The sequence below is a fragment of the Brachycentrus maculatus genome, unplaced genomic scaffold, assembly GCF_059751285.1.
Source record: "Brachycentrus maculatus isolate JH-2025_06_01 unplaced genomic scaffold, ASM5975128v1 h1tg000304l, whole genome shotgun sequence".
NCBI classification, from domain to species: Eukaryota; Metazoa; Arthropoda; class Insecta; order Trichoptera; family Brachycentridae; genus Brachycentrus; species Brachycentrus maculatus.
The window spans coordinates 283,933-302,476 of NW_028281054.1; the positions used below are offsets into that span (position 1 = coordinate 283,933).

Here is an 18,544-nt window from a genome sequence, read left to right on the forward strand (position 1 = left end):
TTAAATAAGGAGATCATTTTATCTGATCAGATAAGTATGATAATTACGACAAATTGTTCAAATTTGAAGACGCAAGGGAAGGAAAATTAGAAACCCCTAGGCATTTCTTGCAGATAGGGGTTCATTGATGATATTATGATATAGGTCAAACCAAAATAGGGCTTATGCAAAATGCTTTTGTCAGGCCCTTGATCTCTTCTAGTTATTAGGATTTCTTTACATCTTCTCGATCGTATGTACTCCTGGCATCATTAGAATGTTCGCCACTTAATAGAATTTCAGAAATTTGGTCCTTTGTAATTTTCAGAAGCCTTTAAAATGTAGTAAGTACTCCCTTTTCCAAATAATACACATATTAACCCCTTGATCATCCTCAAACTGCGTCTCAAGAAGAATTACATGTAATTATAGAAGTTTATAATGACGTACGTAACCATTACGCTGCTTTCCCGCAAGGGTAGGCAGAATAGAATGCCACACCAATCTATCTTTTGCAATATTAGCTTCTTTCACATTCGTGCATCTCCTTATACATACCCACTTTACTACCTTCAAGTACTTCAAATACTTGATCATGCCAAGTTTTTCTTGTTTTTACTCTAGATACATATCGCTCACTCCTTTCAAGAACGTCATAAATCAAAAATCGACAATTTTCAGTTATGCATGTTTTCAGAATTCCCAGAAAATGTACTATATCCTAGCAAAAGAGGCATATTTTTAACTTAATATTTACCCGCTACAGGGCAGAAAATGTTGTTTTTTGCATTTTGAAGAAAAAGTATTGTTTAATTGTTATTTTTTTAAAAACTAAATATTTTTTAAATGGAGAAAAACCCTCAGGTTTTGCCTAAAAATATCTTTTGCACAATTAAAAGTTTAATGGCTTGATATTTATTTTTAATACATTGTGTTATGTTTTTAAACTTTAAAAACATTCTCATGAAAAATCAAGTTTTTTTTATTTATGACGTTGTTGAAAGGAGTGAGCGATATGTGAAATATATGTATCTAGAGTAAAACAAAGAATATATATATCTAGAGTAAAACCAAGAAAATATGCCCGCCCAACTAGATACATATATGAAATAACTATGAGGCGATTTTTAACAAAACTGTTTTTTTATTCAGAGAAATAAATGTTTTTAATTTGAATTTTACTTCATAAAAGCCAATTTTTCTTTAAAAATCTATTGTGACAGGCGTTTTGATGCATTTTACATAATTTTCCATACATTTTTCATAAAAAATCGTATGAAGAATAATGCGGAATGCATCGAAACACGTGTTACAATAGATTTTGAGCGATTGTGGTATTCACTTAGTAAAATTTTAATTTAAATGGATAAATATTACAACAAAGTGACTGCCGAATCAATTAAATAAAAACATATATGTGTTATTTAAAAGCACACAAATATTTTTATTTCTGACTATTTTGTAAGCCGTAGTGCTATCAAAATGTATATCAAGTAATAGTATAGTGTGATCGAACGCAGAAACTCTCACTCATAGTCTGCGATAATAACCATAGAATAACACGTAGGAACAACGCTGACCTTATTTTCCAGAATAATTATTAAATAATTATGTAGATTGCCCAGAGCTGTCAATTTTAGAGTCCCGGGAGCACAGACTAGAAACAAAAAATTATTTAAAATCCCTAAAAAGCACACCAAGTCCTACCAAAATTAATTTTTAAATCGAGCCTGCGAAATGTGAAATGTAATGCTTTATACATAATATAGACATTAATAATGTTTCTTTTAATACGTTTAAGAGAAATATTGTTGATGTCTATTTGACTAGTTGAAAAAGAAAATTTCTATTATTTGATAAAAACATGTACCTAATGGAAGTTTATTATAAAGTTATACTTTAACATTTCGCTCACTCCTTTCAAGAACGTCATAAAATCAAAATACTTGATTTTTCAGGAGAACGTTTTTAAAGCTTAAGAATAAAATACAATGTTTAAAAAATAAATATCGAGCCACTAATTGAACTTTTTACTGCGCAACAAATCTTTTTAGGTAAAACCTGAAGCTTTTTTCTCCATTAGAAAAATATTTAGTATATTTAAAAAATAAGTAAACAATACCTTTTCTTCAAAATGCTAAAACAACACTTTCTGCCCTGTAGTGGGTAAATATTAAGATAAAAATATGCCTCTTTTGCTGGGATGTAAAACATTTTCTGGGCATTCTAAAAACATGCACAACTGAAAATTGTCGATTTTTGATTTATGACGTTCTTGAAAGAAGTGAGCGATATGTACATGACAGTTTATTTTATTTTTAGATTACTCAAGTGAAAAGCTCTAATCGGAATGTAATTTTTTAAATTTTATTATATTATGCTATTTTTGTTAAATATTCTGTTGGTTTTTCAATAAATAAATAAAATAAAAACAACCAAACTTAACTATGAAGAAACTAAACTTATGTATTTTATTACTATCGCTCAAATTATTTTCAAAACATACTGTAGGTTCTCGCAAAAACCCACAGTCAATTTTGTGTTAACATTTCTTAAGGGGTACATTTATTTCCAAATATTTAATAAATTTTCAAGCGCACGAAAGCCTTGTTAATTAATTCCGCAAATTTTCTGTATTGGAAATCCATTCAAAACTGCGAACATTATTAATCCACCGCCACTGAACAGGTTATTCTGAGCAGTCAAATAAATTTACCCTCATCAAAGCAAGCTTAGCCACGGATGTAGAAAAAGAGTTGGGTTGTGTAATATCAACATGAGTATATGTTTGAACCCCTCATAGATTCGATCATTTATTTGACAAGCAAACCGATATGTTTGATGTTGATTCTAAAGATCTATTTCAATGAATTGGAATGAGCAAAACATTTGTGTACTTTTGTATATTCAAATCGATTCGTTTGGGTTTTAACGCTTTTTATTTGCCCTTATATATACATGTGTCGCCTACTTTCAAAATCCGCCAGATCCAATTTTATAAGATTTTTAAATAAATACTCTATGGGAATGCTAACTGTGGGTTTCATTGTTAAAATACTTATATACCTGGAAACCCTTCTAAAAGATACTTAAAAACAGCTTTGTATTTCAAATTCCGCCATATCCACGACTCTTGCCTTCTGACCCATATCGGCCAATCAGAGAGCGGGGATAGGTCAAAAATTAAGATGACGTTATTTTCGGTTTGTGTCTCGTGTTTTTTTTTAATATTGAAAAAAAGGGAAAAATTCTCTTTTTCATAATATTTTTTCTTAAGATAGACTAATTTTTGAAACATAAATGTTAACCGGAGAATTTTGCATTGTTTGTAAAATCGACTTACATGGATCTGGCGCATTTTGAAAGTAGGCGACACATAAACAAACGTGTGTTTTCAAACTTTTATACGATTTATTCAGTTTTTGATAAACAAATAATATATTTGTTTATTTATGGGTCGAACATAAACATTCAAACCGTTCATATATTAAATTATTTATTTGACAAGAAAATCGATAAACCTGATATTGATACTAAAGATCTGAACCTTTCAAAGATTCAGTAATTTATTTGACAAACAAAAATGTATATTAGGTTATTTTGAAGATTTTTGAACAATGAATCGGAATTAACAAAATGTTAATTCATATTGTTTTTTGACATCTCATCAAAGATGAAGAAGAATATGGAAGTCTGGGCATTTATCTTTGATGAGATGTCAAAAAATAATATGAAAATAACTCATGTGATTGGAGATAATACAGATTTTGTGAATAAGTATTTGGACACACTTAAAATGTTGTAAATAAATTATCTGGTCAAATTATTATACTTTTTTACTTACATCTACAAACATATATAAGAACTTTAGAAAAAAATAACTCCTTGATTAAGTGGATCAAAATCTGAAATTGGTGAACATAAATTGGAGCATACTACATTTGATTACTAAAATAAAAACTACCATTTATAGTTTTTTTTTGACATACATTTATTTGACTAGTGACCGGGATTTAAAAAAAAAACAATGAATAATTAAAAAATATAACACTTAGAATCAAAAGCGATAATTTACCTTACCTTTACTTGTACCTTTTTAATACACTTATATTATCATAAATTGAAATGTCTAAGAAGAAAATTACTTGTCTTAATCAGGAAAGAGGTTTTGATATGAGAAAACCGAAAAAATAGGTGTGGGTCTTTCGTGATTTGTGGCTCAAGCATTCCTTTATGGAACTTAATACATGGTGTCATTTTAATAAATTGGGGTCCATCTACCCTCACTCAGAACCTTAAAAGCCTTTCATAATTTTCCGAGATATTTTCCGTGAATTTTAGAATTTACTCTGCTTACACGAATTCTTTGAGACGAATTTTAATAGGAAGATTCCACGTTTTCATTAAAAAAGGGTTACTACAATATACGTACAAATTAATGTTGTTTAAATATGTGCAAACGATAAAATTAATGATAAAATTGTGAGCACAGCACCGTACACGTGATAGAAGTAAAACTACTTTAAATAAAGAGAATAACAGAGATTTTATGTAAGAGACAGACACAGAGAGAGAGAGCGAGAGAGAGCATTTAAAAAAATACGAAATTTCAATTTATTTTTTTAAATTCAATATCAACACTGTCATTTATTGGTGCTTTAGTTGGTAATTATGATATAAATGGTTTGTGATAAATAATATATAAGATATATGTCCGTGCACATCAAACGTTATAAATGAACAGCTGAGGGAGCGCGGGTTGTGTAAGTAATATTTATAACTAAATTTTACCAAACCTAAGGAAACAACAACAAAATCAGAAGCTACAGTAATTTCTTCTCGTTATCTAGAAAATATCGAATGACGATCCAGTAATGGAAATTACTCGTCGGGAATATTGTATCTGTGAATTATATATCGCTCGCTCCTTTCAACAACGTCATATATCAAAAAACTTGATTTTTCAGGATTGTTTTTAAAGTCTAAAAATATAATGAAATGTATTAAAAATAAATATCAAGCCACTTTTTGAACTTTTTACTGTGCAACAGATCTTTTTAGGTAAAACCAGAATATTTTTTCCTCCATTTGAAAAATATTAAGTTAATTGAAAAAAAAATAATCAAAACCTTTTCTGTTTTGAATATTGAAAGCATTAACTTTGTGGATCATATTGATATATTATTTCGAGAAATAAAAATACTTTGTGTTCTGATCCACTCACATTTTTATTTAACCAACTAGTTTCGGCAACAACCTTTTGCCCTCTTCAGGGTTACATTTATTACTTAATATGTATATATATATAAAGAAATATATAAAAGAAACAGTGTACAAGTTGTCTTTTCTCAAAACCTTTTCTCCAAAATGCAAAACAACACTTACTGTCCTGTAGCGGGTAAATCTTAAGTTAAAAATATGCCCCTTTTGCTGGGATATAGTACATATTATGGGTATTCCTAAAAACATGCACAACTGAAATTTGACGATTTTCGATATATGACGTTGTTGAAAGGAGCGAGCGATATATTAGGTATGATTTAAAATTAAAAAAAATTTTCAATATGCTCAAATTCAGCATTTTGAAATTATGACAAAGCATTTTCTTTTTGTTTTGCATTTCATCTTAAGATTGCAGTGTTTGCTGTTCAGTTAGTCAGCCTGAAGGAGGTGCTATGAAAATCAAACACAGAGGAAACCGGTGCAATCAAATACTGAGTTAACTGCACAGAAAATCAATTAATTTCCCCCATTATTCTCTAACAGTTCTGCTGCTTCTAAATGCTTCTGACTCATTTCTCATACTTCACTTAATACTCCAGTTAACTAAGGTAAAGATTCTGGAATTTTCAATTGTCGTTTTACAATAAATAAAATTAATCAATGCAGAAATATATTCATTGGTCTATGCAAAAGATGCAAATGGACAACAAATAGTAAAGTACATATTTACATGGGTAGATTTTAAATTATGAAAACAAAACCCTTGTTTAAGGCCACTTACAGGGTCTGAAAATTCGCTTACTCCTTAAAACAACGACATAAATAAAAAAAACTTGAATTTTCAGGAGATCGTTTTTAAAGTTTCAAAATACAATACAATGTATTAAAAATAAATATCAAGCCACTTATTGAACTTTTCAGTGTGCAACACATCTTTTTAGGTAAAACCTGAATGAAAACCTGTAGCAGGTAAATATAAAGTTAAAATTGTGCTGCTTTTGCTGGGATATAGTACATTTTCAGGGCATTCCGAAAACATTGAAAGGAGTGAGCGATATGTATACATACATATATATATATATATATATATATATATATATATATATATATATATATATATATATATATATATATATATATATATATATATATATATATATATATATATATATACATATATATATATATATATATATATATATATATATATGTGTGTGTAATAAATATACGTATATATTAACAAGAAAACATTTGTTATTCCAGTATTTCATCATTCAATACTTAACCATTTCTTCATATTATAAGGTTAACGATACCCACTTGAATAAGACTTTAGCAAAGTTCCCTTATTTATAATAAAATGTCAAAAATATAAGCAAAATTTACGTTGTTTTATTTTACATACACACATTGTATTTATTACGTAGGTTATTTCGTTATCGTAAGAAATAACACGAAGACTTAAAACATTCGTGTCAAATTCATCTTCCAGCATCATCCATCACTGTCATCCGTTTAATTAAAAGATAGGCCGCGTTAAATATTTACATTTAAAAAATACGTGCTTTTATAAATAATTAACAGTCATAAATAAAAACATAGATGTCGCTACATATGTTTATAAAAAAGGATAAAAGGTTTTTGAACTGGTTGTACAGAGAATCGTTATTATGTCATATTCATTTTTATTTACCTTCCTCACATTGAATATATAAAAAAAAACTTTTTTCCAAAGGGGGTGATACAAAGACTTCAACGTTATGTTTTTGTATGTAGCTCACTCCTTTCAAGAACGTCATAAATCAAAAAACTTGTTTTTTCAGGTGAACGTTTTTAATGTTTCAAAATATAACACAATGTATTAAAAATAAACATCCAGCCAGTTATTGAGCTTTTTACTGTGCAACAGATCTTTTTAGGTAAAACCTGAAGATTTTTTCTCTATTTGAAAAATATTTAGTTTATTTAAAAAAATAATAAAATAATACAATTTCTTCAAAATGCAAAAACAACTCTTTCTGCCCTGTAGCGGGTAAATATGAAGTTAAAAATATACCGCTTTTGCTGGGATATAGTACATTTTTTGGGCATTCCAAAAACATGTACAACTAAAAATTGACAATTTTATTTTATTTTTGACGTTCTTGAAAGGAGTGAGCGATATCGATATGTCTGTATGTTTTTAAATGTTTTAAACTTCAAACACATCCTACTTTTAATTTTTGAACTTTTTGAATGTGCTTTAAAGGAAATTCAAATTGAACAACGGATTTTACCATGCCTTGAAATAATTCATTTAGCGTCCTTTTTTGTTATTCTGTCTAAATTTATTTGAGTCTTCCTAAATGTTAATTCGATCTTATTTAATCTGAGTCACGAGGATTACCCAGTTTATCCTTTGTCGTAAATATTTTCCGGTATAAGTAGGGAAATATATTTTTTTTACAAAGCGTCCTTTTACACATCTTCTTTCATCTTCTCACATCTACGCTAAGCGCCTGATACCTCCATCAATTTTCTTAAATGCTTTTTCATCATCGGTAAGGGTGCCTTTAAGAGGAAAATATTACTTCTGGTGTGATTCTCGGTTATGTCCACTTGCTATTTTCTATCTGATCATTTTATTATAATTTTTTATTTTTAAATATTTAATTTAATTATTGATTTGGCGTTTAATTTGTAGAACTCCAATTTAATTTATGTTCTAATTAATAAATCAAGCACAGATTTTTTGAGTCTACCTATTTAATTTTTTTTTACACATAAACATTAATATTTTGACAATTGTTTCGCCTAGTTATGGCATTTTTAAACGAGTTTTTGTATCGGGTTGTGGTCCCGTGATTAGTATCGCGGATTCTTAAGTCAGAGTTTCTCGGTTCGAACCACTCTACTGCAATTTGATACATATTTCTAATAATTAACCGCTTAGGCTCACAGAAATGGTATGAAATTGAGATATTTGTGTAAATAATAAAAACACAAATATTTCTCTTTTTTTAAAAAAAAAAATATGTGAACATTATTTTTTACATGTTTTTTTAACAATAAACTACAACTAAGTACATAAATTATTTTATCTACCTATCCAAACACAGGCATGTATGAATGTATACGGATATGTGTATTGTATTTGTTTGTATGTGTATGTTTGTGTATGTGTGTGTCTGTGTATGAAATAACTTTAAATGTATTTGTTTTATGTATTATTTGATATAAATTGTTTTGTACAACATAAAATGAAAAACAAAAACAAAAAAAACAAAAAAATTATATATGTATGGGACCAAATCAACATCACATACCAGTCTAGGGTAAACAATTTTAAGAATTACAGTGAAAGATATCTTGAAAAAAATTATACTGAAAAAACTCTTGAGTTTAACTTTGACCCCCCTAAAAATTGAATCAGGCACCTAATTCTAGTATTGTGAGATAATAAAAACACTAATAAAAACATTATGAAGACTATTTTTAATACGACAATTAATACTTGTATCAAAATACGGATTGAAAAATTACGACATAAAAATGTGTGTTTTCAGTTCTAGGATATATTATGATATTATATTTGAAAGTTCTGATTTATTTCGACTAAATTGAAGCTCAGAGATTATGACCCTTTTAGATACATTTTCAAAGCATAAATAAACTCGTTGTTTATTTTTAATTTCAAGCCCCAAATCCCAGGGGACTAATTCTATAATTAAAGGGATTTTGATGGGTTATAAAACACTTCTTGTTTTTGCAGATCAAAGGCCAATTGTTTTGGGATAAAACAATTGAAATCGAATCCCTGAACAATTATTTTCCAGGATAATTGAAATTCTGGAAATTAATTCCAGGTAACTATACATTCAAAGTTCGTCTAAATTATCTTTTCCCAGGAGCACAGAATAGCCGAAGGGAATATCATAAAAATTTATGAAATTTTATCAAATGTAAGGGGAGTTCGCGAACTTCTAAATTGTCAAGCGATGCATATTTTTTATTTGGAGTATTATGTTATATTGTGTGTCTCTTTAGGACTTATTTAGGAAAAATTGAAATTTTTACATCTTAAATATCATATGAATCATTGAGGTCTACATATTTTAACTGAAGATTTGGTATTTTAATGAATAAATAATAATAAAAAAACGAAAAATTGATTAATTAAGCTTCTGAAAAAATCATTTAAAACTTTACACGTGCTTTTGATTAATACAGATAATCCCACCTAAAACTATAACAAAGCTATATTAAAACCTAAAGTAGTCTTTGTAATCTATCAGCAGAAAAAAATCAGACAGTCAATATTTGGTGGGCAAATTACTACCAGGGGAATAAAATCGTAACTGGGTATTTGTCAAACGCTATGGGATATTTCGCACAATAATGCTGTCGAGTATTGCGACTTTTGAATTGGCTAAATTACTGTTAACCGGTGCGAATCGTATAAAGAAATTTGTTTTGTTTTATTATATGGTAAATAGAACCATTGCGTTGTTAATTTTCTCATTCATGACCTCAAAATTCTGTCTTCTTCTTCCTGGCTCCATTCAAACTTATCGTCTTCGTAAGCTGATGGGGTCAGCTTTCCTAGTCCTCAGGATCTTGATCCTTCCAACATTGACACCGTCACCTAGGCCATGCTTTCGAATCATGTTATCTTTATTTAGCATTTCGAGGAAGATCCATGGCTTTTTCTTAGTTTACAATATAATCATGTTCTCTGTGTCCTATGAGCCCATACCATCTTAATTGCCTTTCCTCTACTTTACTATTGATATCTGTCACATTTAGGCTATGTGTTGCACCATAAAGCTTAAAATATTTTGGACTTATGAAAATAAAATAAAAAAGACTTTATATATTATTTTGAGAAATAAAAAGACTTTGTTTTTGATCCAATCAGATTTTTATTAACAACCAACTAGTTTCGGCAACAATCTTTTGCCCTCTTCAGGGTTTGTTTTATGGTTAACTATTATATGGTTTACTATAAACCCTGAAGAGGCCGACAGGTTGTTGCCGAGACTAGTTGGTTGTTAATAGAAATGTGAATGGATCAAAAAAAAAATTTTTCTCAAAATAATATATCACTATGATCTACAAAGTTAATGCTTTCAATATTCAAAATAAAAAAAACCTTGTTTGAACCTCCTGTATTTTTATATAATTCAATTAGTAATTTTCATCGTTAACAATTAACCACATTGTCAATCGTTGATCGTCCATATCGTGACACGAAAGTCGGAACACAAACTGGACAATAGGATAAATTAATGAAACATGGGATAATATTATTTCATGGTTACAGATTTTTATTATTTCACTTTTCTACCATCAATTATTTTATATCGATTTACCAGGAATAATGTAATGATGGTATAATGTTAAAATGACCCATATTTAAGAGAAATCTCTTTAATTTTACCATAAAGTTTTTCACTTACCAAGATAGAGGCGACAATGAACATATTTGCTCACTCCTTTCAACAACGCCATATATAAAAAATCGTCAATTTTCAGTTGCGCACGTTTTCGGAATGCCTAGAAAATATACTATATCCCAGCAAAATGCCATATTTAAACATAATATTTACCCGCTACAGGGCAGAAAGTGCTGTTCTTGCATTTCGACAAAAAGGTATTGTTTAATTATTTTTTTTAAATAAACAAAATATTTTTGAAATGGGGAAAAAATATTAAGATTTTACATATTTTTTAAAATATTTAATTTTGAATTGAAACGATGACGATTTTTAATGACATTTTTGAATTTGTATGATGATTGCGAATAAGAATAATATCATAAAATAACATAATGTAAATAAGAATGAAATAAGAAATCGTATTATTAGGTGTTAGGGATTAACAAGTTTGTTGAAATTATTATTCTCAGCTAAAATTAAAATTCTCGGCTACCGTTCTGGAGGTCCCGGGTTCGATTCCCAGGGGGGGGTTAAATAAATATAAGTGATTTTTTCACTGTAATATTTATTCAATATTACCCTGGACAGGTACTTAAGCGGAGGGCTGATCACCTTTCCTTCATGTGTAAACGATCAAGATAACACTGCGTTTATATGAAGCAGTGCCCTATGCACCATTGGGGTGCGGATAAGGGTTTTATTATTATTATTAAAATTAAAAAAAAAAACGAATTGCGTGCTATAATACCACGAATAAATAAGATAAAATACAAAAAGCTTCATTTTAATGCGTTGCCATGTATCGACACTTTCTCGGATTATAAATAGGTGTTGGATTGATGATTGATGAACATTTAAATGGTAATTTATTGTATTCCTCCGCATACAACGTGATATGAACATATCCTGAAATATTGTGTATTCTCGTGAGCCCTGAAAAAAACTGAAAAAACTCTCCCCTTCAAAGGGGGTCGTGACTTGCGTCTTTAAGCCTTAAGTAAGGGCCTAGGGAGTAAGGGTTGAATAACAAAACAACCCTTAATGCAAAGATTGTTCTTGTGTGAAAATAGCATGCATTGTATTTTAAAAAGTTAAATTATTTTATTTTCCAGAAGCTTAAATATTTAAAACCAACCGATTTTTAAAAATTTGAGTTCATGGTATTTTTCTTCTTTAAATAAAGTGGCTTTCTAGAAGATGGTCACTAAAGCAGTCATGGAAAAGTATCACCTTTTAAATATAGCGATAACTCGCATAACGTATTTAATTCGTTCCAAGAGCAAGTTATGCAAAAATTTGATAAGTGAAACGCGTTTTCCATTAATAATACAAGTTGAAAAATCGTTCTGTAGTATAAAATATGGTCTTCATCAAACCCTCGCAAACATCCGCACCCGATAGTGCATAGGGTACTACATGATATGAATGTAGTTTTATCTTGATCGTTAACACATGAAGGAAAGGTAATCAGCCCTCCGATTCAGGTACCAGTCCAAGGTAATATTGAATAAATATTGGAGTGAAAATATCACTTACACTGATCCTCCCCCTGGGAATCTAACCCGGGACCTCCAGTATGGAATCTGAGTGTGCTGGCTATTACACTACGGAGGCAGACATAATTAATCTTAAATTTTAATTTGAATTTCTAAGTTCAGTTATTTTTTTTAAAACTTTGATGCCAAGTGTGCTAGCCTTTATGGTTCATACAAATCGTACAATAAAAAATATATAAATGACCATGATTAAAATAAATAAAACTCTCCAAAACTCTCCAAAGCAAAATTCTTCTTCTTCTTTTATCCACACCCAATGGTGCATAAGACACTGCATCAAATAGATGTAATGTTAAGTTGATCGTCAATTTTATAAAGGCATGGTGATAAGTCATACGCTTTGGGTACCAGTTCAGGATATTATTTTATTATAACACTGATAAAAAAAAAGCGATATAGTTTTTTCCAAATACATTTTAAATGACCAGTGACCGGGTTTTGTCGTTACCGATGTTATCAGACATTGACCAGTCGTTGTTTTTAAAAAAATAATGCAATTTGTATATTCGATGATGTGAACCTTTCACAAGTGTATAAAGTGATCACTTAAGCCAGCAAATGCCAGAAAATGACCCCTAAAATGTTAAAACTCCCATTTATTTCGTTTAAAAACGATAAATGTTTCATCTCAGACACCTATCACAAATAATGAAATAAGAAAGTTAGTATGAAAGTTTTATCCTATTCTCCAACGCCCTATAGATAAACTTACGAGAAAAGCTTAAAGCTCCGACTATGGTGCTCTGTGCGTAATCTATGCATGATACTTGAGTGAAAGCACGAAAGATAAAGGATTGAATGAACATATTCTGATCGCTGGAGTTCGAGCACATTACAAAGCACTATTGTAAAATTTTTTGTTTTGCGATAAAATTTTATTTTATAAACGGCTAATGCCTTTGACAAAATTACTATAAATATTTACAATAACAATAAAGAATGCACAAATAAAAATCATCACTATCAGTGATCAGCGAAAGTGAAACACAACTTTTAAAACACTCTCCTTATCATTCATTGCTAACTTTGTGTAATATCATTTTTATAAACACATACATACTTTATTTCTTGAATGTTTTTCGCAGATACTTGGTGGTGACACATTTTACACATTTTATAAAATAAAACAACTTTGTTTTAACCACTTTTTATTGGTACACTTTTTCCAACCGGTTTCGACAAGAACCTTGTCATCATCAGGGTTTATGTACTAATTCTAAAACATTGAAATACTCGTAGTTTCACTTATATTTTACGCTAGTTTTGGAATAATCATTTCATCATCAGGTCATCAAAATAAAGCTATAACGGTTTGACAATTGTGTAACAAAAAAAAATAATGAGAGAAAGACGACAAATGAATCACAATAGAAATATATTTAAAAGTGGACTCGAAGTTTAATTAAGCTTGTTTTTAAATGATTAAATTTTAGTCACTTATTATGTGTAAGTCTTTATTGATTGTTTTACTATTGGAATTTCAATTTATTTTTATTTTTCCAGATTATCCAAACAAAGACTAGTTTTATTTACATACATGTAAAATTTCTTCATACAACTTCAAACAAACGAATGATATGCCTACTTATAAAATTAGTTTTAAAACCGTGTTTATCCGACATGTTTGTGTAATTCAACCCCAATCTACCCTAGATTTGTGTGCTCCATGATGTATTTCTTTATTTAGGTCGCCACTTAAGGCATCTGCCAGTTGCCATATGCCCCCCCGCCACCATAATATTACAGGCTTTTCACCCTATCAAATAAAATCACATGTGCAAGGCTTTCGCGGGACATTTCCCATTAAAAGAACACTTTCACATCTCAACGTATGGCTATTTTCCTCCCGACTTGTTATTTATTATAACTGGGTGTTACCACATAACAGAGAATTTATAAAAAAAAGAAGAATTTTCTAATGCATATCCCTCACTCCTTTCAAGAACGTCATAAATCAAAAAACTTGATTTTTCAAGAGAACGTTTTTAAAGTTTAAAAACATAATACTAAAAATATACGCGACTTATTGAACTTATAACCGTGCAACAGATCTTTTTAGGTAAAACCTGAAAGTTTTTTCTTCATTTGAATTTTTTTTTAATCCATATTTTTAACACTCCTGTAGCAGGTAAATATTAAGTTAATATGCCACTTTTACTGGGATATAGTACTTTTTCTGGGCATTCCGAAAACCTTCACAATTGAAAATTGTCGATTTTTGATTTATGGCGTTCTTGAAAGGAGTGAGCGATAACGTATTTTTTTATTATTTAGAGTATAAGTATCTAAATATCACAAGTTGTTCATAATACGTTTATTTCGGAAATTAATTTTTGATTTTTGTGCAAAAAATATATTCTTAGAAACTCAAAATTCTTAGTTAACATATTAGATAGAAGTGATGTTTATGAAATTTCTTGTGGTGACTGCTTTAAAAACATATTGGCAAAACTGTAAGAAATCAAAAAAATAGAATCAGAGAACATCGCCGTGGACTTACTAGTAATTATTTTTCAGGGTTCGCGAATCACATAATAGAAACTAACTACTCATTTGACTCGCATACTCTTTAATTATTACATTCAATTACAAACAAAAATCCAGTCATGAACAATTTAGAAAATATAGAAACACAATATAAAAAAAACGATACTTAATAAAATTATTTTTGAAAACTTTCTTTTCTTTACTAAAAGTCCTGTTTCTTAGCCTGCCCTTCTATTTATTACTGTAACAACCTCTATATATGCCAGAATATTTCTTTTGCTCGTTAGTTTCGGTATTCACCTGTGGATCAAAACATCCGTTGTTTTCTAAACTAGTCGTGTGTCTTCTTCTATCCCTTATCCGCACCCCAATGGTGCATAGGGCACTGCATCATATAAACGCAGTGTTATCTTGATCGTTTACACATTAATGAAAAGTGATCAGGCCTCCGCTTCAGGTAATATTAAGTAAATACTAGAGTGAAAAAATCACTTATATTTATATTATACTCCCCCCCTGGGAATCGAACCCGGGACTTCCAGATCGGTCGTGTAACAGTCGAGCGTACCTAATGAAATAAAACTCATTAAGTGGTATTTTACAAGTGTTTAATTTTTTTTCTGGTGTTTAATTTTATTTTAAAAGTGTTTCATGGTATGGACATGTGGAGCGAATGGATAACGAGAGAACGACTTTGAAAATATATGTGGCAAATGTGAGAAGGAATACAGAACGAGGACGACCGAAAAAGACTTGGTACGATCAGATCAATCAGAACCTAAAATCTGGTTGTGTCAAAAGTTTGCGTAATCGGAGGGCATGTATGACTAGATGTATGGATGTGAAGGGGGCGAGGAGTGTATTTTTATTTTTATTTTTTTTTATTTATTTCTTAAGTTAGCTTATATTAAAACTAATATAAACTATTATTTACATTTACATCATCTTTATATATTTACATTTCCTTACAGTAACTTAGACATTTATTTTTAAATTCTTTCAGACACTTTTCATTCTTCATACATTCAGGCATCTCATCATACATTTTTAAACCCTTATACATCAAGCAATTTTGCGACTCAGCTCTTTTCAATAATGGTAGTCTTATTTTATCCTTTTGTCTAGTAGCATATAACATAAGTAGTAGTATGTATAAATATGTATATAGTAGTAGTATGTATAAATATGTAAATATGTAAATATGTATAAGTATGTATATAGTAGTAGTAGTATGTATGTATATAACATAAGTAGTAGTAGTAGTAGTAGTAGCATATAACATATAGTAGTAGTATGTCAGGACAGATGAGTGTGGCGTTCCATACTCTCTGCCTACACCTGCGGGGAAACGGCGTGATGGTAGTAGTAGTTAATTTTTTCAATAATAATTACTATTCTCTCTGCCTGCCACTGTGGAGAATTGGCGTGAAGGCTTGTTAGTTAGTTAGTAAAATATTTTTTAAGGATGAATTATTTTTGGAAATTTAAAGAATATTAAAACAAACAGATTATCTCATATGACAAACATTAAAAAATATTGTAGATTATAAAAACAATTTTCTCAATTCGAACTTTTATTAAAAATGTCAAAAAGATCTGTGTGTCGTCGCAAACTTCGCCTCAATTTGCAGCCCGCATCTTCAAACTTTGCGTTGGGGTTTCGTAGTACTTTGGATTCCTTCCGACATATAACATCCTTCTGGATCATGTAAACATCGGTTGGTTGAAACTTTGTCATAACGATCTTGGTTAAAAGCTCGTCAACACGAGGATGGTTGATTGTGAAGTTGAGGAACATTCGTCTGACCAGGGATTAATTATTTAAATGGTATATTTCTTGGTAATATCTTCATTTTTATAACAAGTTGTAAACCGTAGAACGGGGCTACTTGAACTTTGATGTGTTACTTGAGCCCAGTACAAAAAAGAGATTTAAATCTGGATTTGGTCTACAATAACAGTGACAATAAGTCACCGTTATTTTAGACCAATGTTTTGAGTGTGTTAATTTTTTTAAATATAAATTCTGAAGAATTCACTTATTAAATTATGTAAAAATACAGTTGGTTCAAACAAAGCAATTTTTTATTCTCATTATCGTTTTTAGTCCAAAATATTTTTAACTATTATAAATAATAAAAAAAGCAATTTATTCTTGGGACAGTACTTGGTAGTATCTTCATACTTACAACAAATATATAAAATATTAATTTTTAATAAAAATTTAAAATAATATTTTTAGGCTTTTCTACTACAGGGTGGTTCAAAATTAATCACCATTTCGGAAGATGTTTTAATTTTTGCAAATGACGTTGAACGTCAATCGTATTTGACATTTGTGAACTAGAGAGCTCCAGAATACAAACAGATTAAAGGTGGCGCAAATTAATTCATCCAATTTAGTTTATTTATATTTTTTTTACGAAATATAAAAAAAGATTTTTGAAAATAAAAAACCTTTATTTGAATCTTATTTTTTTTTAAATTAAGTAAAAAAGATGATATCCGTCAAGTGGCTGCCGCCAGTGTTGATGAACATTTGTGCCCGTTCGATCAATTTGTTTGTATACTGCAACTGTCTAGTTTATAAATATAAAATATAATTGACGTACGACGCCATTTGCGAAAATTGTAACATCTTCCGATAGGGTGATTTATTTTGCGCCACCTGTAGAAAATCGGGAAAGAATGTTACGTACATTTCATGGAGGTTTCTGCTAACAAAATTCTTGAAACATTTGTCGTTACATAAAATAATAATTTTCTCGTTTTTGATGTAAACAATTGGAAACTTTTCTCTTTTATATTCAATGTTTGAATGTTCTACACTAGAAATTTCATTCGCCTTTTTTAAGTCTTCACGCTTATATGGTTTTTTGAAGTTGTTTCTGTACATAGCGTAAAAGTTGTTTTAATGAGTTGTTTTAAACAAATTTTAACTAACACTCAGATTTTTGACTTTGAACTCATACATTCAAAAGGTACATATAATCCTTAAATAACAAAAATATTATTTCTCTTTTTTTGAAAACAAATATAATTATATTTTTTTTCTTCGTAATCCTAGAAAATGTAATCAAATTAGTCTCAGTATTAGATGATTTTTCGATAATTTACATATCCATTTTTAACACTTCAGATTTTAAGTTTAAACAATAGGCTATCGAAATGGGTTATCCAATGACCAAAAAAATATATTTTGGATAATTTATATAGAGCCATTTTTGTAAAATAATACCTCAAGGGAGCTTTAATGTTATTAAAATTGGGAAATGCAGATTGTGGATATGATTCACCGAACAATGGGGTTTTTAGATTATTTCTAAAGATCATCTCACTATTACTGTTTTTAACTACTAGTAAAAGTGCATTTAATGCCATTGATACCGCAACAGCAAAGGCACGCTTGCCAAAAATAGTGCGATGATAGGGAGTTGGTAAGATAATTTTACCCATAGCAATTAAAGACATATGCTACTTGTTGAGTCTTATTTCATTGTGCACTTGTTTCGAAAACTGTAAATGTTTCCATCTACAGATGATTACAAAAACATATAGAATTTTTGTAATCACCTGTCGATGAAAACTAGTCATGCATAATGAAGTGGAAGTGTTTAATTTTAAAAGTTAATGATAATACAAAATCAATTAATAATATCAACACGTTCATTATCGACCTGAAAATCTGGATTTCAGGAGTTGGCCATACTATTATTTTTCTTTAAACTTGCTTACACGAGTATTTTTTAACTGTGCTTATATAAATTTGTAAAGTGTGCCTATAGTTTTAATATTATCTAAGTAGGTTTAACATAATATAAATATTGATCACGCGATAACGCGTGATCGGCAACCGGCTGACGGGCCGGATCACGCGTATAG

At 29.6% G+C, this 18,544-nt stretch overlaps 1 protein-coding gene across 2 annotated transcripts in view; it reads left to right on the forward strand.

Moving 5' to 3' along the window:
• LOC148304784 (neuropeptides capa receptor-like) overlaps positions 1–18,544 on the forward strand; it is a 256,462-nt gene that overhangs the window by 211,688 nt on the left and 26,230 nt on the right. The window lies entirely within an intron of this gene.